Below are 27,622 nucleotides of genomic sequence, written 5' to 3'. Positions count from 1 at the left end.
CACTTTATTTTAAAATGTGAAATGTCGGAATAATAGTAGAGAGAATGATTTAATTGAGCTTTTATTTCTTTCATCACATTCCCAGTAGGTCAGAAACTTTAAATACACTCAGTTAGTACTTTAAAGGTGCATTGCCTTTAAATTGTTTAACTTGGGTCAAACGTTTTGGGTAGCCTTCCACAAGCTTCCCACAATAAGTTGGGTGAATTCTGGCCCATTCCTCCTGACAGAGCTGATGTTACTGAGTCAGGTTTGCAGGCCTCCTTGCTCACACACGCTTTTTCAGTTCTGCTCACAAATTTTCTATGGGATTGAGGTCAGGGCTTTGTGATGGCCACTCCAATACCTTGACTTTGTTGTCCTTAAAGCCATTTTTCCACAACTTTGGAAGTATGTTTGGGGTCATTGTCCATTTGGAAGACCCATTTTCGACCAAGCTTGAACTTCCTGACTGATGCTTTGAGATATTGCTTCAATATATCCATATAATTTCCCCTCCTCATGATGCCATCTATTTTGTGATACTTGTGTACCTGTGTCCTCCAGCATCTTCACAAGGTTCTTTGCAGTTGTTCTGGGATTGATTTGCACTTTTCTCATCAAAGTATGTTCAGCTCTAAGAGACAGAACGCCTTCCTGAGCGGTATGACGGCTACTACGTGTTTATACTTGCGTACTATAGTTTGTACAGATCAACATGGCACCTTCAGGCGTTTCGAAATTGCTCCCAAGGATGAACCAGACTTGTGGAGGTCCACAAGTTTTTTTCTGAGGTCTTTGGCTGATTTCTTTTAATTTTCCAATGATGTCAAGCAAAGAGGCACTGAGTTTGAAGGTAGGCCTTGAAATACATCCACAGGTACACCTCCAATTGCCTCAAACAGTCAATTAGCCTATCAGAAGCCTCAAAAGTCATGACATCATTTTCTGGAATTTTCCAAGCTGTTTAAAGGCACAGTCAACTTAGTGTATGTAAACTTCCGACTTCAACGGTGTTTTAGATTCTTCAAAGTAGCCACCCTTTGCCTTGATGACAGCTTTGCACATTCTTGGAATTTTGAATGTAGAAAAGAGTAAAAAAATAAAGAAAAATCCTTGAATGAGTAGGTGTGTCCAAACTTTTAACTGGTACTGTATGTCACCAGTAGACCTAGTAAATGTACCATTAATCATTTGATTACATTCATTTTGGTTAATGAATGAATTAATAACAGTAATTTAACATTCTCATTCTCAGAGTGGAAAGGTTGTTTATAAAGTTCACAACCTGCTACACTTGTGAGAAACATATTAATGTAGGAAAGTGTCATTTTTTCTTCACCTCACACAATAAGTCAACAACATATACGTATATTTATTTACATCCATTGCGAATTTTTAATAATCACCAAGCCTTGATGTGAAAGAGCGAAATATCGTGATATGATGATCCCATATATCCAGTGGAAATGTCATAAAAAACAGCTGTCTGTCCTGAGCTCACTGGCACAGGTCCCAGAATAGGCTAGTTGATACAATGTTGCAAGTTCGCTATTGACAGCCAATTCAGGCAGCACCCAGTTGATGATTTGATTCAATTTTGTACTTCAATAGAATCAAGTCAAGACAAATAGAGAGGCAGACTAGATAGATAAATGTGATTGAAAGAACCAGCATTTTCATCAGGATATTTTCTCCTGTTTTTATTCGTCCGCTTTAGGCCTATGTATTTTGGTTATATTGTATTTTGCTTAGTTGACAAGGCCTATTCCTGCAATGGTCTATAGGCTTTCTCTGAGTTGTATGCGGTCATTTCTTTAGCCGCCAATGTATTTGTATTTTATTTAAACTGCAAGGCAGTTAAGAACAAATTCTTATTTACAATGACGGCCTACCCTGGTCAAACCCGGACAACGCTGGGCCAATTGTGCACCACCCTATGGAACTCCCAATCATGGTCGGATGTGATGCAGCCTGGATTCAAACCACATACTGCAGTAACACCGCTTGTGCTGAGATGCAGTGTCTTAGACCACTGCGCCACTCGGGAGTATCAATGTGTCCATATGGCAGAGTCAGGTGCTCTCGCTTTAGTTACATTTCCAAGGGACATTACAGATAATTGTACTGAGATGAGGTAGTCATTCAAAAATCATGTTAAACACAATTATTGCACACAGAGTCCATGCAACTAATTATGTGACTTGTTAAGCACATTTTTAGTCCTGAACTTATTTAGGCTTGTAAGAATGTTTAAAAACATAATTCCACATAGACATTATGGGGTATTGTGAGTAGGCCAGTGACGCAAAGTCTCAATTTAATTCATTTTAAATTCACGCTGTAACACAACAACATTTTGAAAAAGTCCAGGGGTGTGAATACTTTCTGAAGTCACTATATCCCATGTCTGGATGGTTGGAGCTGGTCTTGATGGTAGGTAAAAGGGAAACTGTGATGGGTCGATGGACTGGATCACAGAGGCTATTGATTTGTTAAATTCATTGTCTATTCCTCGGCTAATACCTGGGCTAAGCCCCTCAATGTGGAAGGTGGGCTCAGACTTGGAGATTATCATTAGATTTGTGTAATCAAATAGCATGCGACGGTCGTTACAGGTCTGTGGAGATCTTCACAATTGCTGTAATAATCTGTGCAGAATCTCGAATGGCATTGATCACTTGCACCTTGTACTTCTAATTTACTGTAATCTCAAATGCAATCCAGATCATTAGGCCACAGTGATAACACATTCATCTGTTGTATAAATTAACAAAATATTTGACATTATATTCCCAATTGAACTTTGCTGTGCTTTTAAATGGTTAAAAGGGCAGTGACAGACATTTGGGTGACAACTAAGACAAAAATTGACCTGGCTAAGGCTTTCGACTCTGTCAATCACACCATTCTTATTGGCAGACTCAACAGGCTTGGTTTCTCAAATGATTGCCTCGCTTGGATCACCAACTACTTCTCCGATAGAGTTCAGTATGTCAAATCAGAGGGCCTGTTGTCCGTACCTCTGGCAGTCTCTATGGGGGTGCCACAGGGTTAAATTCTCGGGCCGACTCTCTTCTCTGTATACATCAATGATGTCGCTCTCACTGCTGGTGATTATTTGATCCACCTCTACGCAGACGACACCATTATGTATACTTCTGGCCCTTTGTTGGACACTGTGTTAACTAACCTCCAGATGAGCTTCAATGCCATACAACTCTCCTTCCTTGGCCTCCAACTGCTCTTAAATACAAGTAAAACTAAATGCATGCTCTTCAACCAATCGCTGCCCGCACCTGCCCGCCCGTCCAGCATCACTACTCTGGACGGCTCTGACTTAGAATATGTGGACAACTACAAATACCTAGGTGTCTGGTTAGACTGTAAACTCTCCTTCCAGTCTCACATTAAACATCTCCAATCCAAATTTAAATCTAGAATCGGCTTCCTATTTCGCAACAAAGCATTCTTCACTCATGCTGCCAAACATACAATCGTAAAACTGACCATCCTACCGATCCTCGACTTCGGCGATGTCATTTACAAAATAGCCTCCAATACCCTACTCAACAAATTGGATGCAGTCTATCACAGTGCCATCCGTTTTGTCACCAAAGCCCCATATACTACCCACCACTGCGACCTGTATGATCTCGTTGGCTGGCCCTCGCTTCATTCTAGTTGCCAAACCCACTGGCTCCAGGTCATCTACAAGCCTCTGCTAGGTAAAGCTCCGCCTTATCTCAGCTCACTGGTAACCATAGCAGCATCCACCCGTAGCACGCACTCCTGCAGGTATATCTCACTGGTCACCCCCAAAGCCAATTCTTCCTTTGGCCGCCTCTCCTTCCAGTTCTCTGCTGCCAATGACTGGAACGAACTGCAAAAATCTCTGAAGCTGGAGACTCTGACCTCCCTCACTAGCTTTAAGAACCAGCTGTCAGAGCAGCTCACAGATCACTGCACCTGTACATAGCTCATCTCTAAATAGCCCATCCAATCTACCTCTACCTCATCCCCATACTGTATTTATTTATTTATTTATCTTGCTCCTTTGCACCGCAGTATCTCAACTTGCACATTAATCTTCTGCACATCCTACCATTCCAGTGTTCAATTGCTATTTTGTAATTATGCCACCAGGGCCTATGAATTGCCACCAGGGCCTATTTATTGCCTTACCTCTCTTATCCTACCTCATTTGCACATGCTGTATATAGATTTTTCTATTGTATTATTGATTGTATGTCTGTTCATTCCATGTGTAGCTCTGTGTTGTTGTTTGTGTCAAACTGCTTTGCTTTATCTTGGCCTGGTCGCAGTTGCAAATGAGAACTTGTTCTCAACTAGCCTACCTGGTTAAATAAAGGTGACAAAATGCTTACAATAACTTAAACAACAATGCAGTTTTAAGACAAATAAGAGTAAAGAAAAATATTGACTAAATAAAAAAGTAAAAAATGAAACAGCAACAATAAAATAACAATAATGAGGCTATATACAGGGGTACCGGTACGGAGTCAATGTGCTGGGGTACAGGTTAGTTGAGGTAATTGAGGTAATATGTACATGTAGGTAGGGGTAAAGTGACTATGCATAGATAATAGATAATAAATAGTGAGTACCAGCAGCGTAAAAAAAAGGGGGGGGTGAACAATGCAAATAGTCTGGGTAGCCATCTGATTAGCTGTTCAGCAGTCTTATGGCGTGGGGGTAAAAGCTGTTAAGAAGCATTTTGGACCTAGACTTGGGGAAGCTTAGCCAGGAAGAAAATCAATTTTACAACCTATGTTGTGATAATTGCGTTGTTGGCTCTGTAACCTATTTCTTCATACGCCACCATGACATAAAATAAGGCCGAAACAACAAAAAGACAACAGTCACGCAGTGGTGGAATAAATTCAACCACACATACATTTGTTTAACTTCAAAACCGGAGAGCAACATCGGTCCGGTGAAGTCCACAAAACAAATATTGCATGTAACAAACAGTTAACAAAACAAATATTGCATGTAACAAACAGTTACATGCCCTACAAGTTAAAGCAAGTTAATGTTTCCGACAGTTTAATAAACAACTACTGATTTAGAATCACTGAGAGTTACAGCAAGTCACAACAGGGGCACTGCCTCCGCTAATTCTGGCACCATTTCAACTTAAAAATAATCAAATCAACTAGGCTATATATGATTAGTCTCATACAGTGGAAACAAACTTAAAGATACCAAAAATGATTTAGCCAAGTCAAAATTGCTAAATATCATGTGGCTGTCCATTGTACTGATTTATGCACAAGCACAAAAGTAGAAAAAAAAGTGATTTGATTGATTTGATGCCAAATCCAAACTGGCCCTTGCTTATACACTGGAGTTGCTTATGAAGATGACATTGAATGTTCCTGAGTGGCCTAGTTACAGTTTAGACTTAAATCGGCTTGAAAAGCTATGGCAATACTTGAAAATGGCTGTCTAGAAATGATCAACAACAAGAGCTTGACAGAGCTTGAAGAATATTGAATAGAATAATGGGCAAATATTGTACAATCCAGGTGTGCAAAGCTCTTGTAGAAAGACTCACAGCTATAATCACTGCCAAAGGTGCTTCTAACATGTTTTAACTCAGGGGTGTGAATACTTACTGTATGTAAATGAGATATTGCTGTATTTCATTTTCACAACATTTGCAAACATTTCTAAAAACATGTTTTCACTTTGTCATTATGGGGTATTGTGTGTACATAGGTACTTTTTTGAATTCAGGCTGTAATTCAGGCTATAACACAACAAAGCCTGGAAAAAGTCAAGGGGCTTATTCCACAAGATATACCAGCATGAAGTCCTAAAGACAATAGCTGTACAAAATAGTTTATTTCAACACTGAATTCAGGCTTTAGATGACAAAAATTATTGGTGAAAAACCAGCTAGTTCCATCCATATACTCTTTATTTAACTAGGCAAGTCAGTTAAGAACATTTTCAATTACAGCCTTGGAACAGTAGGTTAATTGCCATGTTCAGGGGCAGAACAACATATTTTTACCATGGTGATTTGATCTTGCAACCTTTCGGTTACTAGTCCAACGCTCGGTTACTAGTCCAACGCTCCAACCACTGTGCTACTAAAGTGCTGTTTTATTCAGTTGAATTGGCTCAGCTGCTAAACCTGAGAAGATTAGGGGTGAGTTGCACCAACATGGATTAAATCTTAAAGTGGTTTAAATCAAGGTTGATCTATTCATCTTGTTAAACCAAACTTTAAACCTTCTTTAAATACTTTAAATAAATAAAATATAAACTTTAAATAAATAAAATATTTTTTACTAAACTAAGTTTATTCACTGACTTTTTCAACCTCTCCCTGACCCAGTCTGTAATATCTACAAACAGACCACCTTAGTCCCTGTGCCCAAGAACGCCAATGAAACATGTCTAAATGATTGTCGCCCATTGTAACAGTATAACTTTAAACCGTCCCCTTGCCCATACCAGGGCGCGAACCAGGGACCCTCATCAACAACGGTCACCCATGAAGCATCGTTACCCATCGCTCCACAAAAGCCACGGCCCTTGCAGAGCAAGGGGAACCACTACTTCAAGGTCTCAGAGCAAGTGACGTCACCGATTGAAATGCTATTTAGCGCGCACCACTGCTAACTAGCTAGCCGTTTCACATCCGTTACACTCACCCCCCTTTTGACCTCCTCCTTTTCCGCAGCAACCAGTGATCCAGGTCAACAGCATCAATATAACTTTAGACCATCCCCTCTCCCATACCCGAACCAGGGACCCTCTGCACACATCAACAACAGTCACCCACAAAGCATCGTTACCCATCGCTCCACAAAAGCCACGGCCCTTGCAGTGCAAGGGGAACCATTACTTCACGGTCTCAGAGCAAGTGACGTCACTGATTGAAACGCTATTTGGTGCACACCACCGCTAACTAGCTAGCCGTTTCACATCCGTTACACCCACAGCACTCACATCTGTAACCATGAATTCCTTTGAAAGGCTGGTCATGACTCACATCAACACCATCATCCCAGACCCACTCCAATTCGCATACCGCCCCAACAGATCCACAGATGACACAATCTCTATTACACTCCACACTGCCCTCTCCTATGTGGACAAGAGGAACACCTACAGTGGTTCCTCCTTTAAAAGTTGCGAGCTTGCGCCACGGGACTTAGAGGTACCCAGCGTCACGGCTTCATTGCTCCAGACCACCACAAGGGGGAGTTAGTGAACTCATTATGCATTTGAGTCCCAATGTTTTTATATGACCAATCATATCGAGTGGTTCCAATGACAAATGTTGACGCGAGCCACCCTTGCCTTGTGGCGTTCTTCAACAAAGATGGCTGACAAAACATCATGGTGGAACCAGATGTAAGTTGTTATAACGTCATAATGAGTCAAGCAAAAAATTTACAATTGAGAGGAATATGTTAGTAAATTAACTTTATTTTTTTTGTCATGAAGTTAATTTACGAAAATCGCTATTTTGCAAGTTATCTGACTAGCTAACATTAGTTAGCTCTTGTATCAACTTAAAGTCTGAATGGCATTAATGAAGCCTATGGATAGAGTAGAATATAATAACTTTATTGTGCCAAGGGTGCAAGTCCTATATATAAATGTACTGTAGTTATTTCCACGCATGAGATTCCCACATTGTAGCCTGTACATTGAATATATACACTGATCATGGCAATAAAGGTGTGGTTCAGGTATGAATCTCTGAGACGTTCTTTTTCAGTCATATCAAACTCCATTATTTGAATGATGCTGTGTCTGCATGTACAGTGGGGCAAAATAGTATTTAGTCAGCCACCAATTGTGCAAGTTCTCCCACTTAAAAAGATGAGAGAGGCCTGATAACAAAAGTTTATCTCAATACTTTGTTATATACCCTTTGTTGGCAATGACAGAGGTCAAACGTTTTCTGTAAGTCTTCACAAGGTTTTCACACACTGTTGCTGGTATTTTGGCCCATTCCTCCATGCAGATCTCCTCTAGAGCAGTGATGTTTTGGGGCTGTTGCTGGGCAACACGGACTTTCAACTCCCTCCAAAGATTTTCTATGGGGTTGAGATCTGGAGACTGGCTAGGCCACTCCAGGACCTTGAAATGCTTCTTACGAAGCCACTCCTTCGTTGCCCGGGCGGTGTGTTTGGGATCATTGTCATGCTGAAAGACCCAGCCACATTTTATACCTTAAGGGAACATTTTGACATGTCGTGTATAGTTAGTGAGAAAGTCCATGTTGCAAATGTACGGTCCCTTACTAGACATCCGAAAACGTTTGTAAAATTCGCGGACGGCGTCGGGCCGAGCGGCAGGGCCGGACCTACCGGGAAGTCATCAAATGAACTTTGTCGGACATTCGGTTTCCGTTTGATAAAATAATCAAATTTTGGTCATTTTTCCGCTGTCCCGGAAAATCCCACAAGAGGGCATAAGCAATCATATTGCTATTGGACAAAACATCACGAATCACGACGGGGCCTTATCTCGAAAACGGAAAATATTTCAAATCCGAATCTCGGTGAGCGTAGGTTTGGCATAATTGGCAGTTGGCCCCGAACAAGATGGCGTCTAGGCCTCAACGGTTTTTGAGTTATGGCCATTTTTTTATAAAGGTCCAAAATGAAAATAGAGAAATTATTTTTCCACTTCACGTCAAAGTCAAGGAGCCTCCAGGGGGCAATAAAAAAAGAACCAGCCATTTATCTATCGTCATTTAAGAGAAATCGTACAATGACAGATTGGTGATGTTCAAAGATAGGTGTATTTTTTTTCAACGGTTACAGATCCAGTTGCAGGGTGTTCATACGAATCTTTTTAAAGTGTGCTGCGGAGCTCTGTGAGATTTCTGTGATTTTCTATGATTTTCTGAAATAACACACACTCACTAAACCCTCCGTAAATAACTCAGTTCTTAACGTAAAGACTTAAAACTCAGGATTCTGTAAAGGCATACCCCAATCAGGATATGAGTTTATTTATAGCTTCCTGTGCCAACCGAAGTGCCTTAAATGGTGTCATAGTGGCAGTTTCCAAGGGTTAAAAAGGTCATATCTTTTCAAAACTTCATATGTGTGATTAGGCAACCCCCATAAACTGTAAGTCAGTCATTTCTCCCAACAGATGTCAAAGAAAAGCTCTCACACACACACAGCAAGGATGGAGTGACAAAGTGCGGTGCTTAAAGACACAGAGAGCAGGCAATGGCATTACCATAATCCCTAGGCCGTGCCGAGTTCAACGAGATATCCCGCTTGACCGTAGCTCGCTCGGTCTGAGCGCAGCGACCGTGAGAAAAGTAGGCCCAAAATGAAGCCTGCCCCACAATGTCATTTGCTTTTGGGTGACAGCGGCAGAACCGTTAGGTTTAGAAGGACAATTCAACCACAGGAATGTTCCTAAGGTCCTCCCGATCCGTGCAAGCCTAACCTTGACCGTGTGGCATTAACCCTTAACAGTTAAAAGAAGGTCTTTACATCAAACAGTTTGCATTGTCTTCTCTCCCCATAGGAATACATTGCCTGCACCCCTAAATTCAACCTCAGGCCTATGTGGGTTATGAATGCCGTATGAACCTGTCTTCGGTAACAGTCCATCAGGCCACTATGAGGTCTACCTGTGTTGATTCTAAGCTTCCTGGACCAACCGGAAGTGGTTCAAATCCCCCTAAAAGTGTATATCCATACCCTGCCTGCAGTTTGATAGACATAGTGCATTCAACCCTGTTTAAATCAGTCAGTTCTTAACGTAAGGACTTAAAACTCAGGATTCTGTAAAAGCATACCCCAATGATGATATGTGTTGACTTATAGCTTCCTGTGCCAACCGGAAGTGCCATAATTGGTGTCTCAGGGGCTGTTTCGAGGGGTTAAAAAAGTCAGATCTTTCCAAAACTTCATATATGTGATTAGGCAACCCCCATGAACTGTAAATCAGTCATTTTTCCCATAAAATTTCAAAGGAAAAATAAATCACACTAAAACACAACTTGGATGGAGGGACGTATTGGGGTGCGTAAAGACAGACAGTGACTGCAATAGTTAGCTTTGTTCGAGCTAAAAAGAACCGTCAGACCTAGAGTTCCAAACTTTAGAATCCTGTTCTAGACCTCCGGTCGATAGTGCGTGGTGAGTTACGTGGCTCTAGAAGGTTCTCGGACCGAGAAACAGCCTCGTACATTTGCAATGACTTCAATTCATTTTGACCATTACGAAAATGACGACATTTAGAAAAGTCTCAGAGACACAAGACTAGGTGCATTGCGACTGTCTCGGCCCATAGAGACGGACCCCAACGTTTCTGTCCGATAGCTCATTCAAGGACCCCGTAGCAAGTCATGGAAAAAAGTGGATTTTCAGCACCAATTAGGGTTTTGCTCGGACACCAAATGACCGATCGAGCCGAAACTTGGGATTCGGGGTCGCCTCAGCTAGGCCTACACATAACATAAGAAATGGACCCGCAGCTAGAACGTAACTACGTGTTTTATGTTTTTTTATGGTTTGAACCGAAGGCGTTGTGAATTTTGGGCCAGCTCTGAAGTATGTGATAGTTGGCTACTAAATGAGTTGGAAAAAGTGGGTTTGGTGTCAGTTTGTATCAGTTTGGTGTCAGAATGATATCTAATTGACTAATGGACGGTGACTTGCTGGTGACTCTTGTCCATTTGCAATATGTTTAAACAGTGAGGTACCATCACCAAAGTGACATTCTGAAATCAACCCTAACGAGCGATTGAGATGAACCAGAATCACTGCCCAGCCATCCCGAGTTCATCGGGCCAATCAATTTCACATTCCTGCAGGATTTTTATAGCATGACAAATTTGTGATGGTACCTGCCCATTGAACCATATTGCAAATGCACAGTGACTTTGCAAAAGTAAGAAAACATAAACAAATGGACATAATGAAATCACCATATTTTTATTTTTGGGTTACCAGTTGCACAACAATGCACGTGCACTTGCAATATGATTCAACAGTGAAAAAACATCACCAAATGGACATGATGAAATCAACACAACGAGTGATGGAAAGGAACAACTATCACTGCCCGGCCATCCTGTGTTCCCATAGCGGGCATTAATATCAGAATGACCGGAAAATGCATTTTACAACCATATTTTTATTTTTGGGTTACCAGGTGCCTATTTTCAATCACCAGTTGCACAAAATGCATCCATCAGTGACTTTGGATAAAGTAAGAAAACATAATGGACAAATGGAGTCCCGGTAAATGCATTTAATCAACCATATTTTTATTTTTGGTTACCAGTTGCACAACAATGCACGTGCATTTGCAATATGATTCAATAGTGAAAAAACATCACCAAATGGACATGATGAAATCAACACAACGAGTGATGGAAAGGAACAACTATCACTGCCCGGCCATCCTGTGTTCCCACCAGGGGCATTTTATCAGAATTACCGGTAAATGCATTTTACAACCATATTTTTATTTTTGGGTTACCAGTGCCTATTTTAAACAGTCCATAAAGCACTCAGGACGGCCCCCATGGATAGAGGGCCGTAGTAAAACTCCCATAGCGGGCATGGACAATAGGAGTCCCGGTAAATGCATTTACAACCATATTTTTATTTTTGGGTTACCAGTTGCACAACAATGCACGTGCATTTGCAATATGATTCTATAGTGAAAAAACATCACCAAATGGACATGATGAAATCAACACAACGAGTGATGGAAAGGAACAACTATCACTGCCCGGCCATCCCGAGTTCATCTGGCCAGTCAATTTTGCATTTCCTGCAGGATTTTTAGCATGCCAAATTCGTGATGGTACCTGCCCATTGAACCATATTGCAAATGCACAGTGATTTGCAAATGAGTAAGTGAAAACATAAACAAATGGACATAAATCAAATCAAATATTTTTTTGGGGTTACCATGTTGCACAACAATGCAGATTTGCAATATGATTCAATAGTGAAAAAACATCACCAAATGGACATGATGAAATCAACACAACAATGGAAAGGAACAACATCAAAACTACTGCCTTATACCATCCTGTGTTCCCATAGTGGCATTAATAAGAATATGTACATAAATGCATTTTGAATATTTTTATTTTTGGGTTACCAGTGCCTGATATTGCCAGTATATACATATGAGATGAGTATGTAAACAAAGTGGCATAGTTAAAGTGGCTAGTGATACATGTACTCCAGGATGCAGTCATGGATATAGAGTATACGTATGCATAAATGCATGAATAATGTACAACCATATTTTTTTTGTTTATTTTGAGGTTACAGTTGCACATTTACAAATGCACGTGCATTTGCAATATGATTCAAGTGTGAAAAAACATCACCAAATGGACATGATGAAATCAACACAATGTTAGTGATGGAAAGGAACAACTGATCACTGCCCGGCCATCCTGTGTTCCCAGCTTTGATGCATTACTATCAGAATGATAGCGGGGTAAATGCATTTACAACCATATTTTTATTTTTGGGTTACCAGGTGGCTATTTTAAATCATCCAAAAATGTAGGTGTCCTGGATAGGGCAGGTAGTTTGCCCCATAGCGGGCATGGACAACCTCACTAGTCTCTGGTAAATGCATTTGAGGGCAAGCAGTTTACCAGGCGGTTACAGCCAAAACAGGATGCTCATCACGCATTTGCAAATGATGTGACAAAACATCACCAAATGGACAGATGAAATCAACACAACGAGTGATGGAAAGGAACAACTATCACTGCCCGGCCATCCTGAGTTCATCAGGCCAGTCAATTGCTTCCTGCAGGATTTTTGATGCATGAGGAAATTAAAACTTGGTACCCTCCCACTACTGAACCATCGATGTGCAAATGCACAGTGACTGTTGCAAAAAGTTCTCCAAATGGACGTTGAGTGTGAGGTTATTTTTTGACACCACACTCCGAGGGCCCTCAATGCCTGCATTTGCCGTCTGATTCAACAGTGAAAAAAAGCATACCAAATGGACATGATGAAATCCGCACAACTTGAGTGATGGAAAGGAGGCGTATCACTGCCACGCATCCTGGGTGAACAGGGAGTACAGGAGAGGGCTCAGAACGCAGGGCCCCAGTGTTGAGGATCAGCGGGCCTTGTTGTTGCCTTCACCACCTGGGGGCGGCCCGTCAGGAAGTCCAGTACCCAGTTGCAGGGGCAGACCCAGGGTCTCGAGCTTGATGACGAGCTTGGAGGGTACTATGGTGTTGAATGCCGAGCTGTAGTCGATGAACAGCATTCTCACATAGGTATTCCTTCCACTTGCAAATGGTTACGTGCATTTGCAATATGATTCTATAGTGAAAAAACATCACCAAATGGACATGATGAAATCAACACAACGAGTGATGGAAAGGAACAACTATCACTGCCCGGCCATCCCGAGTTCATCTGGACAGTCAATTTTGCATTTCTGCAGGATTTTTGAGCATGCCAAATTCGTGATGGTAAATGCCCATTGAAACATATTGCAAATGCACGTGCATTTGCAATATGATTCTATAGTGAAAAAAACATCACCAAATGGACATGATGAAATCAACACAACGAGTGATGGAAAGGAACAACTATCACTGCCCGGCCATCCCGAGTTCATCAGGCCAGTCAATTTTGCATTTCTGCAGGATTTTTGAGCATGTCAAATTTCTTATGGCATTTGGCCCCAAAAAAAGTGACTTTTGACTTTGACTTTTGACTTCCTATGAAATCATATTGCAAATGGACAAATCATATTCCTTATGCACAAGTTAAAAAAAAATATGATAAATAAAATATTTAAAAAGCATATTGATACAGTTCTTATATGATGTGAATTGACACAAAATTTTTCAAAAACGGTCCAGAAAGCACTTTTTTAGGGTGTGTGAAATTTTTTTTTAAAATTTCACATTTTTGACTTTTGACTTCCTATGAAATCATATTGCAAATGGACAAAACATATGCCTTATGCGCACAAAAAAAAAAAAAAATTATGATAATAAAATTGACAAAAGTATATTCATACATTTCTTACACATGTGTAATTGACAAAAAAATCGAAAGAATTTCAAAAAACGGTCCAGAAAGCACTTTTTTAATGGGTGATAAGTTTTTGACAAAAAAAATCATTTTTTCAAAATTTTGCTTTTGGATGTTGACTTGAGTTACATTTCCAATATGAAAAACCAAGGTGGAGCGCAATCGCCACCTGTTGGATTTTTGAAGTGTTACAACTGGCATCTGCCATATGGCATTTGCAATACACTTTGCATGAATCAACGCCGAATTGGGTGGTATTGGACATTGTGTATATGGTTTGTCCAACGCCAATGATTTGCCTTTCATTTTTGTTCATTTCAGGGGGGTATTCCCTTACATCTTCAATGCCCTTGCTGATGGAAGGAGCTTTTCACTCAAAATCTCTCAATACATGGCCCCATTCATTCTTTCCTTTACACGGATCAGTCGCCCTGGTCCCTTTGCAGAAAAACAGCCCCAAAGCATGATGTTTCCACCCCCATGATTCACAGTAGGTATGGTGTTCTTTGGATGCAACTCAGCATTCTTTGTCCTCCAAACATGACGAGTTGAGTTTTTACCAAAAAGTTAGATTTTGGTTTCATCTGACCATATGACATTCTCCCAATCTTCTTCTGGATCATCCAAATGCTCTCTAGCAAACTTCAGATGGGCCTGGACATGTACTGGCTTAAGCAGGGGGACACGTCTGGCACTGCAGGATTTGAGTCCCTGGCGGCGTTGTGTGTTACTGATGGTAGGCTTTGTTACTTTGGTCACAGCTCTCTGCAGGTCATTCACTAGGTCCCCCCGTGTGGTTCTGGGATTTGAGTGAGATCTTCCGTGAAGCCCCAGATCGAGGGAGATTATCAGTGGCCATTTCCTAATAATTGCTCCCACAGTTGATTTCTTCAAACCAAGCTGCTTACCTATTGCAGATTCCGTCTTCCCAGCCTGGTGCAGGTCTACAATTTTGTTTCTGGTGTCCTTTGACAGCCATAGTGGAGTTTGGAGTGTGACTGTTTGAGGTTGTGGACAGGTGTCTTTTATACTGATAACAAGTTCAAACAGGTGCCATTAATACAGGTAACGAATGGAGGACACAGAGGAGCCTCTTAAAGAAGAAGTTACAGGTCTGTGAGAGCCAGAAATCTTGCTTGTTTGTAATTGACCAAATACTTATTTTCCACCATAATTTGCAAATAAATTCATAAAAAATCCTACAATGAGATATTCTGGATTTTTTCTTCTCATTTTGTCTGTCATAATAGTTGAAGTGTACATATTATGAAAATTACAGGCCTCTCTCATCTTTCTAAGTGGGAGAACTTGCACAATTGGTGGCTGACTAAATACTTTTTTGCCACACTGTATGTATTACAATAATACACTTCAACAGTGTTTACCACTCCCGCTTCTGGGTCATCAATGATTACATATTGTAACTATGCAATAGACTAGAAGCATGATTGATTTGTAATTCATATACAGGATACAGAAAAAAACTATGCATATCTAACTCCCTTCACCTGCATTAATCTGAGGACACAGGATAGTATTTCAATGAGATACTTAATTTCAACCAGTGGAGAATGTGAAACGCTTTATTGAAAGAAGTTCATTATCCAGGTGTTATAAATACATAAATGCATTATAATTATGATAATTGTAATATTATAAATACAAGTTCAATCTGTATTTCAATGCACATATGGTGTGCATTATATAATGAGGAAGAAAGACGAGGTGGGGCGAGAGGTGTAGAAGACAGAAAGGGAAAGAGGTAAGAACAGAGGCAGACAGCATATGATTCATGAATTACAGTGCTACCCTAATATTCTCTTAGTTCATCACAATTGTGGTGTCTCCTAAGGAGCCTTGGGGCCCCAGTTGGCCCAAAGGTTATCTTAATTAAGAGTGGGTGAGGTGGTGATTACGGGACTGGATTCCTCTCTCACATCAAAACATACCTGCAGATGAGAGAGCATGATTAAGCCTTGTTCTTTTTATTCTAACACGGTCAGTCATCTTAAATCAGGAGGTGAAATGCAAAACTGACCTTGGATATTTACTCTGGGACTACTACATCTCTGTCTGTATTTCAATGTAAAGCATCTCTTTAATAATACTCCTGTTTACCTGACCAAGTGACATCTCACCTATGATCATGCTGTGCCCTCTGTGTCAGCCAGTTCAGATGCGGGAGGGGTTCACCAAAACAGCTGATATAACCTAGAGGATTTAGGGAGAAGGGGGATAGGGATGAAGTGAAGGAAGAGAGACTGTTATTGTGTGTGTGTGGTCTCACCTGGTGGCTACAGAATAGTTTATGCTGAAAAACAGACACATGAGGACAAACAATAGATGATAATGTCAATAGAAGATACTGTAGGTGACGCAGACACCTATCGGAGTGTACCTGAAGCATTTACATATAGAGTGCTATGTGTCTCACCACTTGGTTATTGCAAGGCTAACTCCCAGGGAAATCATGACTTGGCACAACAGATAGTCCAGTGAAAATGGCTGTGTTTATGTGGTGTAAATCTGAAAATTAGCAGCTGACATCTTAAGTTTTTTTTAAGGAATGCATGTGAGACAGGTTCCATATACAACAAGACAGGCAGAGATGGAGAAAAATAACACAGAACAGTTGAATTACCTCTGGTTATGGACACTTTGCCAGCAATAAAGCTTCCACTGCCTGTTCCCCAGACAATGAACATCTGCCATGATCTACATTTTCTACCCCTTGGTCAGCTCGCTCTCTGAAAGTAAAGAAAACAGCTTATTTTTTATAGATATGAAAACAATAACTGAGATATGACTGTTCAATCTAAAACAGCAAATGTCATTTTTAGGATACCTCAATACAGCCCAGTGCTGCTTACCTGAGATGCCATCTTCGTAGGTGTCTGCTTTGACTTCCTTTGTGTTGGAAAAAAGTTGCTTTCAGAATAAATATTTTTGATTGAAAATAAAAAAGGTTTTGCTCTTGACAAAAAGACACAAATGTACCTCCATGGCATATAACAATTTGCCTGTGAATAACCACACCTTCATACAAAAGTGCTATGTATTCAGAATTCTTGAAGCACAACCGAAGATGCTGCCATATCCTGCCAGCATGTCCACAAGCGAGACACTCAGGAGCAGAATGATGATGCGTGGAAGAGGGAAAGGAATGAGATGGGAACAGCACTTTGTTGCAAGTTGGGGAGGAGGGCTAATATCTGAACAATAGACTATTCAACCTTTACTAAAGAATAGTCTAATAGCCGAGCTAGGTGTGAAACCCACCTCACTGTTATCACAGACCAGATTTGCCCTAACGACCAAGGGGTAGCTTGCTACTCAATGTAATAAAGCAATGACTTTTCAAATAAGTTACCTTACACGTTATGTTGGCTGACAATTTGTTAGCTACGCTGTCCTTACGATCCACATAGCATATCATTACAGCAGTATGTACCGGTATGTTAGCTAGCTACCTAACGTTAGCAGTTATACATCAAACTTGCCAGTATATTAACTATAGGCTATCTAAAAACCCAACGTTTATTGACTTGATTATTCTCGGCATTCTTAGCTTAGCTAAATGATATAGTCGTTGTGCCTCCTCAATGGACATTCGGGTGCTTTCGTAAATTCGCTCAATAGAACGAGTCAAAATTAACCCAAGGCTGAAAAATGGCTTCAGAACTTTGGCTAAACTGGAACACTAGCGCAAGCCCATAGCAAATTAATGGAATCGAACATTCGCAGAGCCTATTTTGACTGGAATTCCATAAAAAATGTATCCCTTTTTATTTTACCACTACAATCTGTTCGTCGGACGAAACTGGAAAACAACTACTTGCACAGGAAGTAAACATCCGCACCTTGATGGTGTCAACTGTGCTTATGTCTGCTTAATGAAAAAGTAGGGAAAAAATAAAAACTTCTATTTCTGGTCAAACGAGCTCGCTGCCCAGACTTACATAATTACAAAGAGGAGATTCTCCTGATTAAAATGGTGCCCGTGTAACAGTTTTTCTTCTGTCCCTCTCCTTGCCCCCCTACCTGGGCTTGAACCAGGGACCCTCTGCACACAGACAACAGCCACCCTTGAAGCTTCGTTACCCATCACTCCACAAAAGCCCAACCCTTACAGAGCAAGGGGAACAACTACTTCCAGGTCTCAGAGCGAGTGATGTCACCATTTAAACCGCTGTTAGCGCGCACCCCTCTAACCAACGAGCCATTTTACACCGGTTACACCCAACTTGAAACAATCGAAATATACACATTGCAATATATTTGGCGAAATAGACAGACATGCCTATATTTCCCCATAGGAAACAATGGGAAGACTGCAGAGTTCCAATATTATTTTTGTTGTTTACATTTTGTTGTTTACATTTTAACTACACTGCTCAAAAAAATAAAGGGAACACTAAAATAACACATCCTAGATCTGAATGAATGAAATATTCTTATTAAATACTTTTTTCTTTACATAGTTGAATGTGCTGACAACAAAATCACAAAAATTATCAATGGAAATAAAATGTATCAACCCATGGAGTTCTGGATTTGGAGTAGGCAGCAGAACGCTCTCCACGGCGTCTCCAGACTCTGTCACGTCTGTCACATGTGCTCAGTGTGAACCTGCTTTCATCTGTGAAGAGCACAGGGCTCTTCACAAATTTGCCAATCTTGGTGTTCTCTGGCAAATGCCAAACGTCCTGCACGGTGTTGGGCTGTAAAGCACAACCCTCACCTGTGGACGTCGGGCCCTTATACCACCCTCATGGAGTCTGTTTCTGACCGTTTGAGCAGACACATGCACATTTGTGGCCTGCTGGAGGTCATTTTGCAGGGATTTGGCAGTGCTCCTCCTTGCACAAAGGCGGAGGTAGCGGTCCTGCTGCTGGACACTACGCTGACTGACACAGGAAACCCTCTTGCCACAGCTCGCATTGATGTGCCATCCTGGATGAGCTGCACTACCTGAGCCACTTGTGTTGGTTGTAGACTCCGTCTCATGCTACCACTAGAGTGAAAGCACCGCCAGCATTCAAAAGTGACCAAAACATCAGCCAGGAAGTAAGTGGTCTGTGGTCACCACCTGCAGAACCACTCCTTTATTGGGGGTGTCTTGCTAATTGCCAATAATTTCCACCTGTTGTCTATTCCATTTGCACAACAGCATGTGAAATGTATTGTCAATCAGTGTTGCTTCCTAAGTGGACAGTTTGATTTCACAGAAGTGTGATTGACTTGGAGTTACATTGTGTTGTTTAAGTGTTCCCTTTATTTTTTGAGCAGTGTATAAAACAACATGAGCAGGTCTCATTCGCAACAATAGCGAAGCAGGCATTATGACATTGAACAATAAGCTGGAAATAGAATGTTCGGAATGCGAGTTGGTGCTACTGTGCTCAATAGAACTAATAGGAGCTGGCAGGGTGAAAAATGCACAAAAATAAGGCCTGTTTTTTTTGCGATTACTTCAAAACGACGGCAAGCAGCTCGGAAATATGGTCATATTATGAAACTGGGCTCCAAGGCGGATGCAATGACCTAGTTTTTATCATAATGTAATGTGTCCAGCCTACTATTTACACGGCACTCTTGTTTGAGTGTACCAGAGCGCAGAATAATTACTTCACGAGCCTCAACACCCGTTGAATATGTCAGTAAATGGAAAAGAAACTTAATTAAATTGTTTCCAGCAGCACATTTAGAGTCACCCACGCTCTGGTTAACACGAAAACTGCCTTACCAGCTCTGCTAGGGCGAGTAAAATGGTCAGAGTTGTCTCATTTCTGTCTGGAAGTTGCTAGCCAACGTTAGCTTGGGTGCTTGACTGCCGTTGTAAGGCCAGAATGCTCAAATCAACCCTACTCATCGTCCAGAATGTCCAGTGTGCGCTCCGAGAGCAAAACGGTCTGAATTTACAAACTGACCATTTTTCTCTGAACGGGAAACAGCATAATATTAATCCAATTAATTAAGCCAAATATCTTAAAATCAATCCCATATACTATGTTACTACAAAAAAGGTTTTAAATTCTCTGGTAATGCCAAAATGGAATACTATCAAATTGCTTCTCAAAGATCCCCTCTGGTGGTCAAACTAGCAATAACTTGCAGTTAACAGAAGAAATGGCTGAGAATTAAATGACGTGCCATAGAATGCTGCAGCAGCACACAGGGTGTGCCACAGTATGACACAACTTTTAAAGGAGGAACCACTGTATGTGAGTATTCTGTTCATTGACTCCAGCTCAGCGTTCAACACCATAGTGCCCTCCAAGCTCATCACTAAGCTAAGGACCATGGGACTATACCACTGGCGTAGCACACACCCAAGCAAGGCGCGGGAGACCACGAGAACATGTGTTAAATAAATAGCAGCAAATTCTTGAAATTCGGGATAATCCTTGTCCAGCAGGGAAACATAATTTTTATAGTAAAAAAATGATTTTGTTGCATTATTTGAGCTTAAAATGTACTTTTAGGGGAATTTTATAATTCCAACACCATCATTGAGTTTGCTGACGACATGATGTTGGTAGGCCTGATTACCGATGATGATGAGACAGCCTATAGGGAGGAGTGTGGTGCTGGACAACAACCTCTCCTTCAATTTCAACAAAACAAAGGAACTGATTGTGGACTACAGGAAACGGAGGGCCGAGCACGCCCCCCATTTTCATCGACGGGGATGTAGTGGAGCGGGTCGAGAGCTTCAAGTTTCTCAGTGTCCACATCACTAAGGATCTATCATGGTCCACACACATCATCACCGTTGTGAAGAGGGTACGACAACACTTCTTCCCCCTCAGGTGGCTGAAAAGATTTGTCATGGGCCTTGATCCACAAAAAGTTCTACAGCTGCACCATTGAGACCATCTTGACTGGCTGCATCACCGCTTGGTGTAGCAACTGCTTGATATCCGAACGCACGGCGATACAGAGGGTAGTGCGTACGGCCCAGTACATCACTGGGGCAGAGATCCCTGCCATCCAGGACCTCTATACCAGGCCCCTGAAAATGTCAAAGACTCCAGCCACCCAAGTCATTGACAGTTCTCTCTGCGGTACCGATGCACCAAGTTTGGAACCAACAGGACCCTGAACAGCTTCTACTCCCAAGCCATAAGACTGCTTAGTGGTTCGTTAAATAGTTAACCAAACAGCTACCCGGACTGTCTACATTGAACCTTTTTGCACTAACTTCTTTTGACTCATCGCATACGCTGCTGCTACTGTTTGTTATCTATCCTGTTGCCTAGTCACTTTATTTCTAGTTATATGTACTGTACATTTGGAAAGTATTCAGACCCCATGTTACGTTACACACAATACACCCATAATAACAAAGCAAAAACAGGGTTTTGCTAATTTATTAAAACTTCTTATGGAAAGTTGCGTCCCACTTGGGCAAAAACTGGGAAAATGCAGCACGGCAAATTTTTTAAAAATTATATAAAAATCAAACTTTCATAAATCACACATGTAAAGATACTCAATTAAAATTACACTCGTTGTGAATCCACCCGTCTTCAATTTGATCGATTAACGTTTACAAATACCTAAAGTTGTATTACAAAAGTATTTTGAAATGTTTTGGCATAGTTTACAGGTAACTTTTGAGATATTTTGTAGTGACTTTGCGCATATTGGAAGCTGTTTTTTTCTGGATCAAACGCGCCAAATAAATGGACATTTTGGATATATATGGACGGAATTAATCGAACAAAAGGACCATTTGTGATGTTTTTGGGACATATTAGAATGCCAACAAAGGAAGCTGGTCAAAGGTAAGGCATGATTTATATTTTATTCCTGCAGGGTTGAAATATTATTTCTCTCTTTGTTTACTGCTGTGCTATCATCAGATAATAGCTTCTTATGCTTTCGCCGAAAAGCCTTTTTGAAATCTGACATGCTGACCGGATTCACAACGAGTGTAGCTTTAATTTTCTATCTTGCATGTGTGGTTTAATGACCGTTTGAATTTTATAGAACTTTATTTGAATCTGGCGCTCTGCATTTTCCCTGGCAATTGGCCAAGTGGGACATTTTGCGTCCCCCTATCCCAGAGAGGTTATTAATCTACACCTGTTGTTTGCGAAGCATGAGCCAAATAAAATTGTATTTGATTTTAATTTCAATTTAGACTTTAAACCAAGATCAAATGGAATATTTTTGCTCTGTTTTAAAACCAAATTTAAAATTAGATTAGGGATTAATGCTAAACTGCCACTGGACTAGGTTTAAGTTGATCAAATGTCAGTGTATGTGCTGTATTTTGGGTGTGATTATCCATTTTAGCTCCTGTGGCTACATTATTTGTAAAAGTCACCTAGCCAAATAACTAATTTGACCAAAAAGTGCCCTTAGTTGTATCTTTTAGCTTGAAGTACAACCTGGCAAAGTGACCAGTTTCCCTAGAATTAGAATGAGAACATATTGCTATGAAATCATGACAGACGTAACTAATCATAGTTCAAAGATTTAACCTCAGATGAACTAATCCAGGTTTAAAATTAAGTGGTGGAAAACATCTCTGATTAAGGTCTAATCTAAGATTGATTTAAACCATGTTGGTGCACCCTTACAGCTTTTATTCAGGCTATACACTTGGAAAGTTACACACATATTGTTGTTTCAAGACCATTTTGATTTTAATTAAGCCAAACACAAATGCGATCTTTGTCCAAACTTGACACACGCATGGTCTATGCAATTCATGTGCTCTCTTAAGATGCGACTTCACTGATTAAATGACAAGTGCGGCTCTTGTGGGGATTGAAAGGTGCATATAAAAATAGTTGATGTAAAATTTGGAAGACGGCTCTCAGTTTAAAATCACTGCACTTGAAATGTCAGTTTACAGACAGAGATTCATAGACAATCTGAAGTAGGTTAATCATAGGTAATGTAATTTGTTGCCTTATAAAATCCAAAATAATGTCATATGCTAAAAAGCATTCTGTTGGTGGCATTTGAATATAAACTATCAAATAACTTTTATTTTAGACACTTCCCCCCTACACTAATTACAAACCAATATGAAGAGCATGCAGACCTGTCAACAGGACTCATTCGATATTTGTACAAAAAATATGCTACGAGACTAATAGAAAGATGTTAAAGTTAAAACAAAACAGAAAAATGACAAACTCACCTCAAGATTATTTTGTTCTTCTTTTCTGTTTTGTCCCGAAATAACTGAATATAGTCTCTATCCCATGTTAAGTTTGAGAGGCTGTCACTGGCTGAATCTTTATACATTTCAGTCTTAACTCATGCTTTAGGTCTACTAACAATACTATGAAGTTTTTGTTCTTTTGATAGGCATCGGCATAACTAAATTCAGCACTTTCTCCACTTCAGCAAAGCTATTGTTACTGTAACAGCACTCGTACTGTATCTCATCTTCTCTTACGCTTGTGATTGCATACCATCGTCACACATAAAGGTTCATCTGCATTTCACGGTACTTTCCGTGTGGATGTTATCTCGCGACGAGTAACTGCACATCTCTCTCCAAGGATACATCAGCCTCCTCGCGCCTGTCTTGAGGTATGGTAGTGCAATCCTGGATCCTTGGAACGTCCCTACCGTGAACCCTAACCTTAACCTTAACCTCTACCCTAACCATAACCGTTATCTAACCTGAACCTTAACCCTTACCTTAACCGTTTTAAATTTCGGTTAAGGTAAGAGTTACAATTGTCAGTGAGACAGACTTGATGTGAAAAATAAATAAACGTGTTAGCTCCTGCTGAGGATGATGTCATGCACAACTAGAATAGTCTATTTCTATCATTTTATTTGGTCCTGCTGCACTTATAACTCAAACTTCGAACATTGTTTGTATTGAATGTTATCAAATTATATTTTTGTGAACATACAATTATAAATAACAATCTTCAAGATTTAAACACATTTCTTTAGAACATTAAAGCTATACTTATTAATGTGTGCATAGTCTACCATCAAAAAGTGGACCCCCAACATGTACAACAAATGTTTATACATTTCATTTTCACATGCAAGTATGCCCTATACTTGATTTAATACATCTTTAGTTCTCAATGAGTGATTTTCCATGAGAGCAAGTTGAGCGATATTACTTTTTTAAACCATTTCAAATTATTGTTTGGGTAATGATAAGGTACCCCATTGTAGGCCTAGGCCTATTTATATCATCAAGGAATATACTTAATTATTTGAAATTCCTATAATAATTCAAGCTAAATTGTGTGAAAGATTTTATAGTCTATTACAAGCCCAGTGACCATAAACAAGAATTCTATTTGTTGGTAATTAGTAGGTTATCTAATGCAATGTTCTTGCCAACATGCTGTGGTAAGACTAGGCACACACCAGTTGAATCAACGTTGTTGTTGTGGGGAATGTCTTGACGCTGGCAATGCAGCAATCCAGTAATCCTTACAATGACTCATTTGTGAATGATCAACATTTAATAGCAACACTACTATGTCTTGATGATGGAATGTAACTGACAATAGCACAGCATAGAGGGGTGTCAAACACACCCCTGTCCTTGAGGGCCACAGTGTCTGCAGATCTGTGTGCATGCTTTCAACGTGTGTCCCATTTACATACAGACTCATTTGTAAATATTGATCCAATTAAAATGCAATTAATAAAGTATTATATAACAACATGCTATTACTATGTTGTTACTAAAGTGATTACACCCTTACCGGACAGGTATAAGAGCAACTTAATTAAAAATCAATTCAAATCAAATGCATTGTTCACATACACGTGTTTAGCAGATGTTATTGCGGGTGTAACGAAGTGCTTGTAAATAAGTTGTATTACGATACTATACTATAGGTATAGTTATCTGGACCCAGATTTAGCCTATTCCTGGGCTGAAAAGCACATTCATTGGAGGTTTTCTATTGACCATGTTTTTATTTCATGAGTAAAATGTATCTGGGTCCAGGAAACTGGACATGCTGTATACTGTATAGTGGCCCTTGTGCAATGGAATTTGGCACTGTTGCTTTTCGTTTGACAATACCACCATCTGGTGTCCAACAGCCTTATCTGCCTAAATATGGTATTTATACTGCAGGTACAATCTGTACAATGCAATATATGTCAAGATAGATATGTTCCCAGAATTATTATCAAATGAGAGCATCTTAAGACCCGGCAAGTCATTTGAGTGCGCTCTGATTTCTAAAATAATTGCAATGTAGCAACAAGTGTTTTCTGTATACATAAACTCTATACTGTATCATGTTCCACATGAATATGAAACTCCAGACATTGTACTGTGCTGAATATAAGAATGAGTATTTAACATCAGGCTTAATTTCCAAGATATTAGGTGTGTTCACTCTGGTTATCTACTCCGATTTCAGAGCACTCTGGTCTGAGTGTGTCAGAGCGCAGAATAACTGATGAATTTACAAATGAGCAACACCCGCTGAATATGACCGGTGTCAGTAAATGTCTGCAAAAAAGGTAATTCAACTATTGCCAGCAGCACAGTTACAGTCACTAACGCTTTAGGGGTGTGTTCATAAATTCAATCTGGAATGCCAGAGTACACTCAGAGTGCACTCTGGGCATTCGTTAATTCAGAGGGTTGTCAGATTACACCAAGATGCTCAAACTTCTTGAGAGGTTGCAAGGTGTTCTACCATTGTCATTTCAATATTGTAGCGAATTCAGGTGGTAGCCCCAACTGGGACTCAAACTCAGGTCCAGCAACTGTCAACCCAACACCTTCCGCCAAGAGATCCAAACCCCTTGATGAGGTCGCTAGGTGTTGGGCTAAGGTCGCTACAATATTGAGTATGTAACAGAAAATAACAGAGGAGACTAGTTAGTAATTAGTGCTCACAAAGACCAAGGTGCAAGCACAGAATTATAATTAGATTATATTTTTATGGTTGCAAGCAGAGTGATGATATCAGTGGGTCCAGTGATGACCCCAGATGAGGGCGATGCAGGTCCTGTGCAGATCAACACAATACACAGTTGACACATCCAGCCCATTCTGATGCAAATTATATGATTATGAACAGGTTACAATTTACCCTACCGCTTTTTTGAATTCACTTGAACTTCAGTGGGCTTTATTTGGATATCATATTGTTTGCATGAATAGTAAACTCTCATATACTTGGCAAATTTCTGATCTCTTAAACCGTAAATCACTGGGCTTAAGAGACGTGGCAAAACATTGGTGAAAAGGAAATTTGAGAACAGAATGGTTGTTCGCTTATTTGGGAAGAGAGACAAGAGAATCATATTGGTTAGGGGCGTGATATACCCCAGCATGCAGAACAGAAGCTGAACCCCATGTAACAATATTGTGTTACGAGCCTTTCGAGCCGACGCTGGGTCTGTTATGGCAGCTTTTGCAGCAAAAAGGACCTTAAAATAAGTTACGAACAATGTCAGAAATACAAATGACAGGTTAACAATATGGACCGCCGTGGATGTAGCCTCATGATATGGGGAACCATAAACAGCATTGTTATAACATAGAACGCCTGTGGAAAAAATTGTGAATGGTTTAGTAGCTAGCACAATGATGATGTCACTGAGTGCAGGGATGACTGCCACACTCCAGACGAGGCAGATGAGGATGTAGGTCCTACGCACTGTACAGATCTGAATATGATGCAGGGGCTTACAGACAGCAATGTAGCGCTCTATGGCCATGCCTGCTAAGTTCAATGGACTGTTTCTGTTGGTTGTGCTTGTGATTACAAGCATCATACAGCAAACAAACATATTCAGGCCATATGGAAGCGCATATGTTATAACCTGTAGCATCACTGCAAAAGACAGCATAATCATGTCGTTGATCACCAGGTGAATGTATAGAATATACCTCGGGTCACTGTAGAAGATATGATTCTTGAAGAAAATATACACAAAGGTTCCATTGATGTAGTTGATGATTACACCCAGGGCAATTGTTGTGAAGTTTTTAATGAAAGCGTCATTGAAGTTATCCATTGCTCTGCTGTTGTTCATCATTCAGTTGTTCATGAAAGCAATGTTGAATTGATTTCGGCCTTTGGTGAAGTTCATTACTCGTTGATTATTCAAGAAGTACTTAGACAGTACCTGACAAAGAAAAACAAATATTATTCAGAGTTTCAGACAATCCCCATAAGCAGAGATATGATTACAGGGATAGCTTAAACTTGATATACTGTACAATGAAAAAGGTAACAATGAGCCTTACTGTTTTTCTTGGGACTGAGCTGGCTATGACTACAAATTAACACACCTAGCTAGCTTAAAGTATGGTATTAGTGCGGAATTATAGTGTACATGTCATTTTGAGTTTCTGCTTGTCATCAAGTCATTGTAACACTAATAGGAGAAAAGTTGTTGTAATATTCTTGTCAGTAGCTAGGTTTCCATCCAGTTGGTGACAGATTTCCATCAAATGCACCTGTTGCGGATAAAAGGCTGTTTGTGGTGACGTAGTGCACATAAAAATAAAGAACACAAGTTTCCATCACATTTTCAACTCTACTGATGGTTTTGTTCCCATGTTTTGCGATGTACCCACTCTGGTCTTGGCACATACGCAC

The 27,622-nt window shown here is 40.3% G+C and overlaps 1 long non-coding RNA gene and 1 pseudogene across 1 annotated transcript; both read right to left on the bottom strand.

Annotated features, from left to right (window-relative positions):
- Window positions 1-16,188: 16,188 nt before the first annotated feature.
- On the bottom strand, window positions 16,189-17,290 carry LOC121846840. Its single transcript, XR_006083831.1, has 3 exons — window positions 16,913-17,290; window positions 16,684-16,789; window positions 16,189-16,253 (listed from the first exon to the last, which is right to left on the bottom strand). It is a non-coding gene; the product is annotated as an uncharacterized LOC121846840 (long non-coding RNA).
- Window positions 17,291-26,058: 8,768 nt separating this feature from the next.
- On the bottom strand, window positions 26,059-27,068 carry LOC112255438 (annotated as a pseudogene).
- Window positions 27,069-27,622: the final 554 nt, after the last annotated feature.

The sequence above is a fragment of the Oncorhynchus tshawytscha genome, linkage group LG07 (assembly GCF_018296145.1).
Source record: "Oncorhynchus tshawytscha isolate Ot180627B linkage group LG07, Otsh_v2.0, whole genome shotgun sequence".
Taxonomy (NCBI): Eukaryota; Metazoa; Chordata; class Actinopteri; order Salmoniformes; family Salmonidae; genus Oncorhynchus; species Oncorhynchus tshawytscha.
This window is presented reverse-complemented; position numbering and strand designations above follow the sequence as displayed.